Source organism: Dasypus novemcinctus, chromosome 5, assembly GCF_030445035.2.
Source record: "Dasypus novemcinctus isolate mDasNov1 chromosome 5, mDasNov1.1.hap2, whole genome shotgun sequence".
Classification (NCBI taxonomy): Eukaryota; Metazoa; Chordata; class Mammalia; order Cingulata; family Dasypodidae; genus Dasypus; species Dasypus novemcinctus.
The window spans coordinates 18,997,281-19,010,004 of NC_080677.1; the positions used below are offsets into that span (position 1 = coordinate 18,997,281).

Sequence of the window (12,724 nt, forward strand, 5' to 3'; positions counted from 1 at the left end):
GGTCTCTTCATACACTGGATGAGCCCTGAATCTCAGCAGAGTTGTGGCCAACACCTACTCTCCAGTTCATTGAATTCTTCCAGAACAATGAACAAAACGATGATGATGGGCAACCCCCATCCCAAAAAACTGAGAGTATCTACAACTGCCAACAAGAACAGTTCCTTTCATCTGCCCCAGAAAATCTAAGCTCCCTCTCAATCTGAAACATTACGGGCATCACCATCCCCAAATCATTAAGGTTAAGGAATAAAGAAACATAAGGGGGAAAGCAACCATGGACAAAAGAAACTTATTAATATTGTAGTAATGGAAGAACATGTAACATTGATACAAAGAATAGTGGTTACCAGAGGTTCTGAGGAGACGGGGAGGGAATAATAGGTGGAACATGGGGCATTTTTAGGGCATTGGAATTAAGTCTAAACCACAAGGTAAACTACAGAGCTTGGTAAGTAGCAATGCTTCAGTATTTATTCATCAATTGTAACAAACGTACCATGCTATTGTAAATTGTTATTAATAGGGGGAGATGTGGGTGTCAATTTGGGTGCCAAATGCCCACCTGCCACTGGAATTATCTTTCCAAAGCACAGATGAGATTGTCTCACTAATTGAAAAAACAAAAAAAGAATCTACGATAGTTCTCCACAGTTCAAAGAATTAAACCATAGTTAGAGCAATATTGGAGAACAACCACACTATGGCTCTAACTTGCATTTCTCGACTCTTCCTAATCTCCAAGAACCCTCCTTTCTAGTTGAGATGTAGAAGTTGGTGGTACATGGCTGGACAAAGCCAGCTGGCGGGGATGCCACACCTCTACATGTACAGAAATGGGGCTTTTAAAAAAGTTTTAATTGGTTGATAAAATTCAAAAGTCAGGGGAATCGACATAAGATACAAATCATCCATTGTTCCTAAAAACAATAAAAAAGACTGGCCCATGACTCTCCTTCCCCTTTAGGGACAATGGAAACTGGAGCAGAGTCGCAGGTTCTGCCCCTGGGCAGGGCTGGTGCCCACAGTAGCCAGAACTACTTGCTCTCCTCTGCACATCCATCAACTTGTGACTTGCCCTACAATTAATGTGTGCCTAGCTGCTTCCCTTACCAGCTTCCTAAGGAAGGTAAGTTTTTTTATTCAGGCCTTTAGTTTTCTTAATCTTCTTGCTTCCTCTCAGCAACCTGCATATAGTAGATGTTCATTAAATAATTGAGAAATGAAAATAGTAGGTAAGCTTAATAATTTGATTTGGCACTTTCTCTCTTTGCCTAGCATATATCATATGCTTGCTCTGGCTTGATGCACAAAATAAGGATTCTTGGTGTTAAAGACATCCACTGGTCAGGTTTCTAGGAGACTATATGTAAATCATGGGACTTGTAAGCATGTGGGGATATGCAGTTCACTTAGGGGAATATTAGTGATTTATAGGAAATTTGATTCAAATATTTGAATCAAAGACAACCACTCAGACTATATCTAGAGCTAAGTCCTGAAAATTCTGTAGAATAATTTTGTTGATGAACTAGAAACTTATTAAAGGAAATAGCGACACTGTAGATTCAGGATCTGCAGGAGTGCTCTGGGAAGCCAACAAGAAGTATGTATATAAAATGCGGTTGCAGAGACTATGACAAGTTCAAAGCAGGCTGAAAGGTTATCTGGGGGACCAGAAAAGTGCTTCAGGTGGGGCTGAGATGGACAGATTAAACCATAATCTTAGAAGAGTGAAAAATGTCACCCTAACCCCGGGCTGACCCAAATTCAACCCAAACTGGGGCAAAACATAATGGAGCAGATGGATCAAGAGGGTCTGAGTTAAAGGTCAGGTTTTTAGTACATCCTGGCTGGCAGGATGTGAAGCCAGCCAAGCATAGCAAGTGCGGGGCCCATAAGTGGGCAGCTGTAGAAGGGCAAAGCCGCAGTGGGTGGAGTCCCTACGGGTCAGTGCTCTCTCCTCTTTTGCGGGCCACGGTCTACTTCTCCCCATCAGCAAATGCATGCTCTGTTCAAAGGGAAACTGGGGGCGATTATAAGATGGGGCGGGGGGCGCAAATTCACTCACAGTACTGGTGAAATGACACTACAGAGTCTTTCTACTTATATTAATGAATGAAAACATCAAATACCGGTCCTGAGCAGAATTGTGAGATTAGAGAAAAGCTATTTAGAGGAAGAAGAGTGTATAAGTTTTATAACATAGCATCTCCCAAATATAAGCTATTCACTCTTTTCATGAAAGCACTCGTTGTTAACTTGCCTGGCCTGCTGTAAGTTTCCTGCTGTCCTTTCTTCCAACATTTTATTTTATTTTATTTTATTCATTTTTTAAAAATATTACATTAAAAAAATATGACGTCCCATTCAACCCCATCGCCCCCACCCCACCACTCCCCCCACAGCAACACTCTCTTCCATCATCATGACACATCCATTGCATTTGGTAAGTACATCTCTGGGCCTCTGGGTAAGTACACCGCTACACCTCATGGTCAGTGGTTCACATCATAGCCCACACTCTCCCACGTTCCATCCAGTGGGCCCTGGGGGGATCTACAATGTCTCGTAATTGTCTGTGAAGCACCACCCAGGACAACTCCAAGTCCCGAAAACGCCTCCACATCTCATCTCTTCCTCCCATTCCCCGCACCCAGCCGCCACCATGGCCACTTTTCCCACACCAATGCCACATTTTCTCTGTGGACCTTGGATTGGTTGTGTCCATTTCACATCTATGTCAAGAGGGGGCTTAGATTCCACGTGGATACTGGATGCAATCCTCCTGCTTTCAGTTGTAGGCACTCTAGGCTCCATGGTGTGGTGGTTGACATTCTTCAACTCCATGTTAGCTGAGTGGGGTAAGTCCAATAAATCAGAGTGTAGGGGTTGAAGTCTGTTGAGGCTGAGGGCCTGGCTATCATATTGTCAGTCCAGAGATTCAAATCCCCTAGATATATCTTAAACCCCAGCACCAACTACAATTCCAGTAAAGTAGCATGAAAGTCTTGTGAAAAGAGATCCCATCTGAGTCCAGTTCCATCACGCAGAAACACCAGCTCCAAAGAAGGGCCAACTTACATGGCAGTGAACCCCATCTGCCATGACCATAGAACCCGTGGGTCTCTTTAGCTCTCAAAAGAACCAATACCTGGGACCTCCAACATTTTTTTAAGGCATATCTTTTCTTTCTCTCTCTCTGCATCTTTCTCTCTCCCTATCTCTATATCTATCTCCCTTTCCCCCTGCTCATTTGTCTTCCTACCCTTGTTCCCCTCCTTCCCTCTTTTTTCCACTTTCCTACTTTCTTTCTTTTCTACCCATCTTCTCTTATTACTCAACCATGTGCTAAGGCAATGTGCAGGAAGCTATATTTATAACAATGAACAAGCTCCTTTTTGGAGCTCATTCCCAGTGTGTCTGAAAAACAGACATGAAAATGCCCAATTTGAGATGCAATGCGATGCATTAATAACACTTCTTCTGGTTTAATGATTTTCACCATCTCCCCACTTCTCCAAAATACGTTCAGAATCCTTACCCTGCACATTAAAACCCTTGACCACTTAGCCCCAACCCTGTTTTGTGGCTGTATCTGTCACCAATCTCCTACTTACACTCCTGCTGAGTGACTTGCTTATTGCTCCCCAAACACACTTGACTTTCTCACGCCCGCGCTTTGGCTCGTGTTTACTCTGCCTTCTGAAATGCACTCCCCTCTACTCCCCACCCCCCCCCCCCCAGTTTCTCTCATGGCACTATATTTCTTTAAAAAACCCAGCTCATCTTTTGGTGCAGGCTCTTCTGTTACCCTTAGCACCTAGTAGGTGTGGTTATCTGGCGCCCCAGGCATGGTCTCATCTTTTATAGATACACTATAACACTGTTGTCCTTGTTAAGATCACATTGAACCTCTAGACCCTTTATGGGTCGTGAACCATTTTGAGAATACAAATATAGATTCTCTCCTGAGAGACATGTCTATTCATGCCAAATTTAACACAACCGAGGGGATTTCAGGCCCCTCTAAAGTCCAGGCTTAAAGGTCCATCCAGGGATAAGGACATTTGTTACCCACTAGGAAGAAGGGCATCTGGCTTTCCCTGAAACATGTGGCCCTTGCTGGTATCCAATGAAATAGGTTTTCAGGCAGAGATGCGGAAGGTGAAAGATGTGCGCAGGTGGCCGAAGGAATTCTGGTCCCTTGATGGTCTTTATTCTTCTGGGCCAGGTTTTGAGAATTCTTGGCTGTGCTCAGGCTCTCCCAGGTGAGAAGAGCTCAATTTCTGACGGAGCTCGAAGAGTGAGCCTGACTACCTAAACCTAGTAGCACTTTTGCTAAAGTCACATTATACATTCTAGCTTAGTCTCATTCTTTTATGGGCCCCTAAGGAAATAGTCTGTGTTATTGAGGCTAGAGAATCGAAGGAGCAGCAGCTCTCAGCATTGTGGGTGGCAGCAGAAACTTAATGAGAAAATCCCTCCAAGGAAGTTGAATTCTGGGGACTGAGAAAGATTTGAGATATGCAGAAATGCTCTCATTGATGCTCTTATAAGAGGAAGTAAAAATGGGAGCTCCACCTAAGGTCCTATGAACATTGCTGCAGAGATCCTACAGTGGATTGCGGATTTGACTTTTAAAATGATGGAGAATTAGGTAAACACTTGCTAACCTCTTTATCTATTGGAATATGATTTTAAGTAGTATATTCTAGAAGGAATTATCAGTATTCGGTAAGTCCCACACCCTCCAGGGTGCAGAGACTCTTTACCTCATGTCCAGAGAGAAGGGTTTCAGTGGACCTATGCAAAAAACTTGTTTGTGCCCTTGCAGTAGGGGGCACATTGTACTTATGTTGGGCTTTTGCTTGGGAAATCCAAAAGGTAAACAACAGGTTGGTTAGCTGCTCTAATGGGGAAGCTGAGGAGAGAGGGGGGCCCAGGGGCTGGCACTTGGGGTTTGTGTGAGGATCTTCTAGGAGCCAGATGTGGTTCACATGCATAGGAGAGGGCTGTGTGGGTCATCTTACATTCTGCCTGAGAGGTCGTGGGAAGGAGTGAGCAGATCTCAGCGAAGTGAAAGCAGAGGGAGTGCCACGTGTCCCAGGGAGCTGAAGCTTAAGGGGGGTGCATCACGTGCATCGAGGGATGAGCATGAAGCCAGCTGACATTAGTGCCAGTCAAGCAGGGATGTTCCAGCTTCAGTTACCTCTGAAGGGGTCAGAAATTGAAGACAGTCAGAGAGGGAAGGAAGAGCTAAAACATTAGGTGGGAGCATAGAGAGAGAGACAGACAGAGAGTTGACTAACCCCTTTCCGCAAGTGCAGACTTTCTGCTTGCAGTTGGGTGGAGATACAGGAGCCAGGGGCTGGGGAGAGCTGAAACTTCAAATCAGTTTGGAGTTTTGCCTATTACCTGGTCTGAACATTCTATTTATTATTGCTACTTAGTATATTCTATTCCATTTACTGAAGTGAGGTCATTTGGTATTACTTAGGAGTGACCAGAAAAGTCATGAGAGCTCCTTGAATTGTCATTTGGTTACAGGGGAAGAACCAGCCCTATCAAATGAGTTTAAAATGACAGTGGGGGTCAAAATAAAGTTGAATAAGTCATGACTTATTCAATATGGCCACACAAACCTTAGAAGAAGGTTTGTTTGGTGTCTCCTAAGAGAGCAGATGGGTTCCTTTGCAGCAAATAGATTTTCACTCAGTTTAAGTGAACCTTGTGTATTGATTTTTCCCCCTATTCTCCCTGGAGTTACCCTTGTGAGTCTAAGATCTTTGTTGGGGGAGAGATAAGTCTTCCCTTCTCTAGAAGTATTCATTCAGCATTCCACACGTATTTACTGACTGTATATTGCAGAGGTTGTCCGGTCTTAAGGTTGCAGAGTGATCTAGAGTTCTTGTAAAAATGCTGATTCCAAGGCTCTACCTCCACAGATTTTGATCACCTCCAGTGGGCTGAAGAATTGGCACCTTTTAAACAGGCTGCTGATGCAGGGGATACTCGACCTACCCTGGAGTAAGCAGTGGCCCACGGGCTCCAGGTTATCTGGCTTCTGAGAATGCCAAGAACAAGGTGTATTTCTTACCCTCAAAAATCTCAGGTTGGTGGCCTGTGCCACATATCTGAGTGGTATTGCTTTGGAGGTATTTACAAATGACAGGACAGCAATGGGGTTAGTATAGGTTAATATAGGAAAGGAGGGAGAAGACTGTGGTGAGTGCCAAGAAAGAAGCAGTTGATATTGGTATGTGTGTCAGGGTTGGGAGACAGGGAAAATGCAGGGGTGAGGGCTTTAAGAGGCCAACCACAGCGAAAGACAACTTAGAATTTCAGTTTCCTCTGCCAGTATTCTGCCAAAATGTTGAAGAACCAGCTGGAACTTATCAAACCCAATTTCACCCTTGAGAAATAAGGAAAATGAGACCCAGACATCTTAAATGAATTTTTGAGGTACACACAGAAGAAAAGTTAGGATTGTTTATCTGTATATTTTGGATATGTCTTGAACCGATAACCACTCATATCAAGAGGGATTTTTTTTTTAATTGGCTTAGAATTCTAGACCAAGTTCTACATCTAGTTGAATTTCCCTGTAAATATGTGATTATATAGGTGAAATAATTTAAAAGGCCTCCAAAAGTTTCCTTTTAAAAAGCTATTTTATTTAAAATAATGCAAATGAGTGAAAAAAATCCTTATGGTAATTCATCATCTCTTAGCTTTTGACGATCAATTATTAAATCCGAAAAGTTTCCTTGGCACAAAAACAACGTTGTATATCTATCCTCATTTTTCCAGGCAACACATTTATCGCGGGCCTACTACGTCCCAGACTCTGTGATTACTTCAAAGCAAACCTGAACTATCAAAGAAGGAGGGATGCACATTAGAAAGCACCACAGCTTTGAGAGCACACTGGCTGTTACAACACATCAAGAGCGCCAGTCCTCAAGGCAGTGGCTTTCCAGTCCAGCTTACTGTGAGGCAGCTTTTCATACCACTGAGTTAGAGGATCCTCTGATGTATTCACAGCCTGGTAAGGTGTCTCGGTTACACCTACTACTTTATGGCATAAAGGATGACTGAGGGCAGAAGAGAGGGGAAGTCAAGCAAGAGAAATTCCTGCTCTGGTATGAGAAGGAAGGTGAGGTCTCTGTTCTTTTCTTGGGCGGACAGAGTCCCCTCTTATACTTTCATAATCTTAGCCCCTGCCTTCTTGGATGCGCTCAAATTTTGCTCATCACTTTTCAAGTGAAAGAATGTAAACAGAGAAGAGATATTCAGACAGACTCAAATAAGCCTTAGTAAGTTTTTTTTCGCTTTTATTATCATGCAGTTAATAAAATCAATTTCAATTCTTAAATTCACAACTGCATCAACATTTTATCTTCCTCCGGCCACAGCAGAGAGGCACAGTAAAGCAATGGGAAGAATCTGCTGTTGGGTTTTAGAAATATATACTTAGAGGATATGCAGGTCCGTACTTCGGGCAATTAAGAAAACTAAAGACTTTTAAATAATAATATGCACAAATTTTACCCCAAGACCCAAGTCTTACCTGGAAGATGACACAAAGAGCTTTACGGATGTGAGGACTCTTGGTATCCCCTCCCAGGCCTCATTCACCCAAGAATTGCAACTCTCCACCGTATGGTGTAGATTGCTCACACAGCAACCAATTGACTTGGGGCAGGAGCTAAAGGAACTTTGGGACAAACCCTGTTCCTAGGTTATTTCTCAGCTGCACTGCCTGAGATCCTAATCCCTTATGGTCAAAATCCTTTTATTTGGATCCGTGGATTTGGTAAGGATGAGTATCAGATGCAGTTATGAATAAGATCACAATTACACTGTTAGTGTTGGAATGAAAAAGTGGAAATAAAAACACTTCGTGCCTACTAGTGTTCAGAGAATCCTCAGCAATGAAATAAATTCAAATCCATGAGCTCAGTGACTTAAATGGTATTATTTGAGCATCCAAAACAGGACTACTGAAAAGATAGTAAGTTGAATGTTGAACTCTGTCAATAGATTATAAGACATGCTACTAAGATTTCTACAACCACAACTGCTGCTGGTGTTACAATTACCACTCACATTTTCTATTACATTTTCCAAATGTTTGTTCCAATTTCTTTGGAAAATCAATTATATTTATGCTGGATCATCATTATCAATTCCTCCATATCTTTTTTCCCTCTATTGCTTTAGTCTATGCCCCTTTTCCTCTATGTTCACTGCACAGAGGTACTGTACCACTAATTCTGTGTTTAGTAATGTATATTGTTCCTTGGTGTTTCTTATTTATTTATCCACTCCATGATGGTGTTATTCTGATTCATAATGTTCTGTAGTCTTCTATCCTTTCTTTTAAATTTTCATTCAATGTTACTGCCTATTTAAGGTCTTGTGACATTAATTCCATATTCTCTTTCATTTTTTAATAGAGAATTTTTTTTTCTGTTTCCTGGATTTTATTTTTTCCAGGATAAATTCTTCACTTGGCTTTTGCATGCCCTGTTCCTTTATTTTACTCTGTTCATGTGTATCTCCAGCTATCTCGGCCTTTCCCTGTGGCTTTCTCTATAACCGTAGTCATTTCTAGCTCCATCTTTACCTTTACCCATTCTTATTCCTGTACTTATACCTACCCCATATACAGTTGTATCACTGTATTATTTCTGTGTTATTTCAATGCTGTAACATCATTCACCCATCCACTCATTCAACTAGAAAGTATTTATTGAGTACCTAGTAAGTGCTAAGCACTATTTTTGGTACTAAAGAAAAATCAGGAATCAAAAGAGACAATCTTTTTTTTTCCCTTGCGGAGCTTACATTTTAGTGGAGGGAGAAGAAAATAAATATCATACATAATAAATAAGTACATTACACAACGTGTTAGAAGGTGATAAGTGTAATAGGATAACTTACAGCATGACAAAGTAATCAGAAGTGAAATGGGTGTCCTTTAGAGAGTTTAGAGCAGAGGCATAATATGTTTTGACAGACTTTTAAAAAGTATGCTTTTTAAGTTTTTTAAACATATTTAAAAATACATTTTTAATGCATGCCCCCACTTGGATTATATTTGCTCCTATATTGTGTGAGTGGATTCTCCCATATTCTTTGGTGGACTTCTCAGAGGTGGTTTGCCCCTCCGAGTTTCAGTGGAGGGCGGGGGATGTACCTTGCGTGAGGGAGTAAGATCTAGGAAAGAGGACACTTGGAAGATGCACTCCCTGTCCTCTCTTATGAAACGTTGTTAAAATCTGTGCACCAGGATGACTCTACCCAAACAAGGGTGTATCCTGCTTCCCCAGGGCTTGCTCTGTTTGCCCAACTCCAGTTGGAATCTTTTTCACTGGAAACCAAGTCAACTGTAGGTGCTCATTTCCCTGCTTCATTTCTTCCTTCTCTCCTCCCAAGCAGCTTTCCCTACTCCATTCTTAGCCAAGGACGGGAAAAGACAAGATGCCCGTGGGGGCCACTGGTCTGAGGTGGGACAGGGGACTTCCAACAGGGCTCCTTCTCTGGGCCACCAACTCTTTTGGAGACTCTTGACTCATGTGTTCTCTTTTGCCTTTCATTCAGTGAAACCCATACTTTTAGCTGTGGATGATGACCACAGTTCTGCCTTCCTCCTGGCTGGGAGAGCAAAGCTGGTGGGCTCACCACGTGTCATTTAACGTCATCCTTTGGCATCACAAAGTATAAACTGATGCGTGGTGGAATTTTCTTGCTTTTAAAAAGAATCGGTCCTGTTTCAAGAGGACTGCATCTTCTTTTTCATAGTTCGATAGTTAAGGCAGTTGTTTTTCCTGGACACATGCAGATTTGGGTTTCTATCTCAAGACTGGGGAAGAAGGTGTTCTGTTCATAAATCTTGGCTTATGGAAGACAACCACGTTTGTGTTCTTGAGGCTTATGGAATGAAAACTGAAACAGACTTTGGTGAATAGACCAATAAAGACACTTATTCTTACCACACCTTATGCATAAAGTTGTTATTTTCCTGGATGTGTGTAACATGTGGAAACCTCCTTCAGCTAGTTTTCAACCTTGGAAAGTTACTCTTCCAAAAAAAATTTAGATCCAATGCACAGAGCTGAAAGGCTTCCCACCCGTTACAAGATTTTTTTTCTTTTTCCTTTTCTGCTTGTTGTAAAATGCTGTGATGTATTTCACTGTGAAGCTATATACTCTGGATTGCCCTAGATTCAGGGAATTCAGAGTTAAGGTTCCAACCGTAACCGTAACTTTGCCTTCTCTCAGGGTTACAGCAGCCTTTTGTTAAGTGATCACATCATCCCAAAGAGCTAAATTCTCTACCGCTTATCTGCCATTCCACCTGCAAAACCCTCTTTGAAGCTGATGAGGCTCTGGGCACCCAGGGGCCAGACATTCTACAGGAGAATTAGGCCCTGCGTATTCAAAAGTACAAAATGACACTTACATGTGCATTTCTTATCTGCAAGGAAAGGTGTAAAAGGCCACAATTTAGCTACTTGATGGTGCCTTCTGGAGGAGTTGTATAAAAACAACAAAAAAAAGTGAGCTCCTCCATTTATGTAAGTCAGATTCTATGTCATGTCACCAACCTGTATACTGTTGTTGGATAAAAGCCTCCATTGTAGAGGAAAGGTAACCTTGTAAAAATGACAAGTGAAGCCATTCTCGGTATTTTATGCAATTAAAATGTTAACCTTGACATTATACTGTCCCTTCAGTTTTCTTTAAATGTCCTTCAGTTTGTGAACCTGAGGAATTTTTTTTTAAAAGGTGTGAAATGTCTGCAACTAGGCAATCTTCTTACCTGTGTTCTCTTTTCCTTAGAAAGTACTGGGGGATGGGCTGTCCCAGCCAGTAGCCATGGCCCCTGTTCCAGTGTTTCCTTCACCATCTCTATTGCTTCATTTTTTCCGGGGATTTTCTTTCTTATTCTAAAACCTGCTTCCCTAGCTATGCAGTGGCCAGAGGGGTAGAGGAAGGAAGGGAAAGGGCAGACAGCAAAAGTCGTTCCATCCACCTGCTCCTCCCCAGCATGGACCTTTGTACCACCTTCTCACTCATGGAGAACCATGTCCTGCTCCTGGAAGAAAATGCCTCAGACTCTCACCAAGCCCTGATTTTTCTGAAACACAGTTGAATCTTTACCAATTCTCTTTATGTTTTCTACTCCACGCTCTCCCCTTTATTTTTACTTATTAACAGGTAAAAATAATCTTCTTAAGGGGATAAAACAAAGAGGAGGGTGGATGATGTAGAAGGAGACATTGGTAACAACCATACCATCCTCTTAGGAAGTCTTGTAAGGGCAGTGTGCATGCACGTGCACATTTGAGCTACAGGATGCCAGGCGAGAAACTGAGACACTTCTTCCCGAAGTGGCTACCAAAATCCTAGGCTGAAGTGATGGGAAGTGGATGAGGAGCTAGGCGGAGCAATTCCTGGGGTTGACAAGGAGAAAGAAATGACTTGATGGACAAGCAACTTGTGGTTCCCGGGGTGCAGGTCAGGATACACAGGCAGACAGTGGCAGTTCCCCCCAGTACCTCATCCCTGGCTTCACGGAGCAGAGTTGCTCCTATTTTGGCTGTCCTAGGGAGAAAATGGTAGCGGTTTGGGGCTTGGCTGGCCTTCTCTTTCTTCTGTTTGATATAGAAGGTGTCTGGGACTGGGGGAGGGAATCCAAAACCTTATCGTTTTGTGTGGAAAGTGTTCCAATATTCCAGTTATAATTCTGAGGGTCTTTTTCCATAAAAAACACAAGCTAAATTCTCATTCAAGCTGTAGTTAGAACCACTGCCTTTGGGAGGGTTCTGGATTGGGAAGCTTGTGTGGTGGACCTGGCAATCCTCTTTTTGTGTTATGAGAAAGTCAGAGGTGGGTTTGACGTGAAACTGATGAAATTTAAACCTCAGGGTCCCTCACTGGCACAGGCCCCTTCAAGGTTCCTGAAGGGGGAGGGGGGGACTTTGGGAGAGGTCTTCACCTGCCATGCTGTAGTAAGGTACTTTAAGTGGAGTTGGTTATCCCTTTTGTCTCTTCTCCACTTTGAGCCCCGCCCTCCCTCCTCCATTTTCCTTCATGTCAGGGGGTGCTTCAAGTGGCTGTGGGCATTTAGCGGGGAGTTGGGGATATATATTATGTGTGTTTAGTGGGATGTCTTTATGCGGTTTGCAATTACTTCTGTGAAGAGTTATTTCTCGTTGTCTTGGTGTGGGAGGGGCTTTAAGCACGACTCCTGTGACAGAAACCATCAGGGCCATGTGGATTTGTTCTGGGGCACCTGGGACTGGAGGGATGTGGAGAGTGGAGGGCACATTTGAAATGTGCAAAACTGGAAGCCAGTCTGTGAAAAATTCCTCCAAATCTGACAACTTATATGAGAACAATTTGGTAGAGATTTTTCTGAGATTTGATAACATTCCTAAAACTTTACATTACCAAGAAAGAGTGAAGTTATAAGAAACCTTTCAAAAGTATCAATGATTAAAAAATAAATTAACCATGATAGAGGAAACACTGCATGATATTTTATCTCTATAGAAAAATTACAAAATTTCGTCATCTGAAGAGTCAAAGGTATTCACACAAAAAAGGGGAAATACTGTATAATAGATTAGATTTATGGATTTTGTGATGTTTATGGCATTTGCCATATTTAAAATTTTTAATTTGTTGTGCATTATTTTCTTATTCTAAA

General features: G+C 42.3%; 1 protein-coding gene and 1 pseudogene across 1 annotated transcript in view; one reads left to right on the forward strand and one right to left on the reverse strand.

Annotated features, from left to right (window-relative positions):
- Nucleotides 1-12,724, reverse strand: part of POU6F2 (POU class 6 homeobox 2) — a 382,627-nt gene that overhangs the window by 128,618 nt on the left and 241,285 nt on the right. The gene's annotated exons all lie outside the window — the stretch shown is intronic.
- LOC105746523 (heterogeneous nuclear ribonucleoprotein A1-like) overlaps nt 1-12,724 on the forward strand; it is a 56,756-nt pseudogene that overhangs the window by 36,264 nt on the left and 7,768 nt on the right.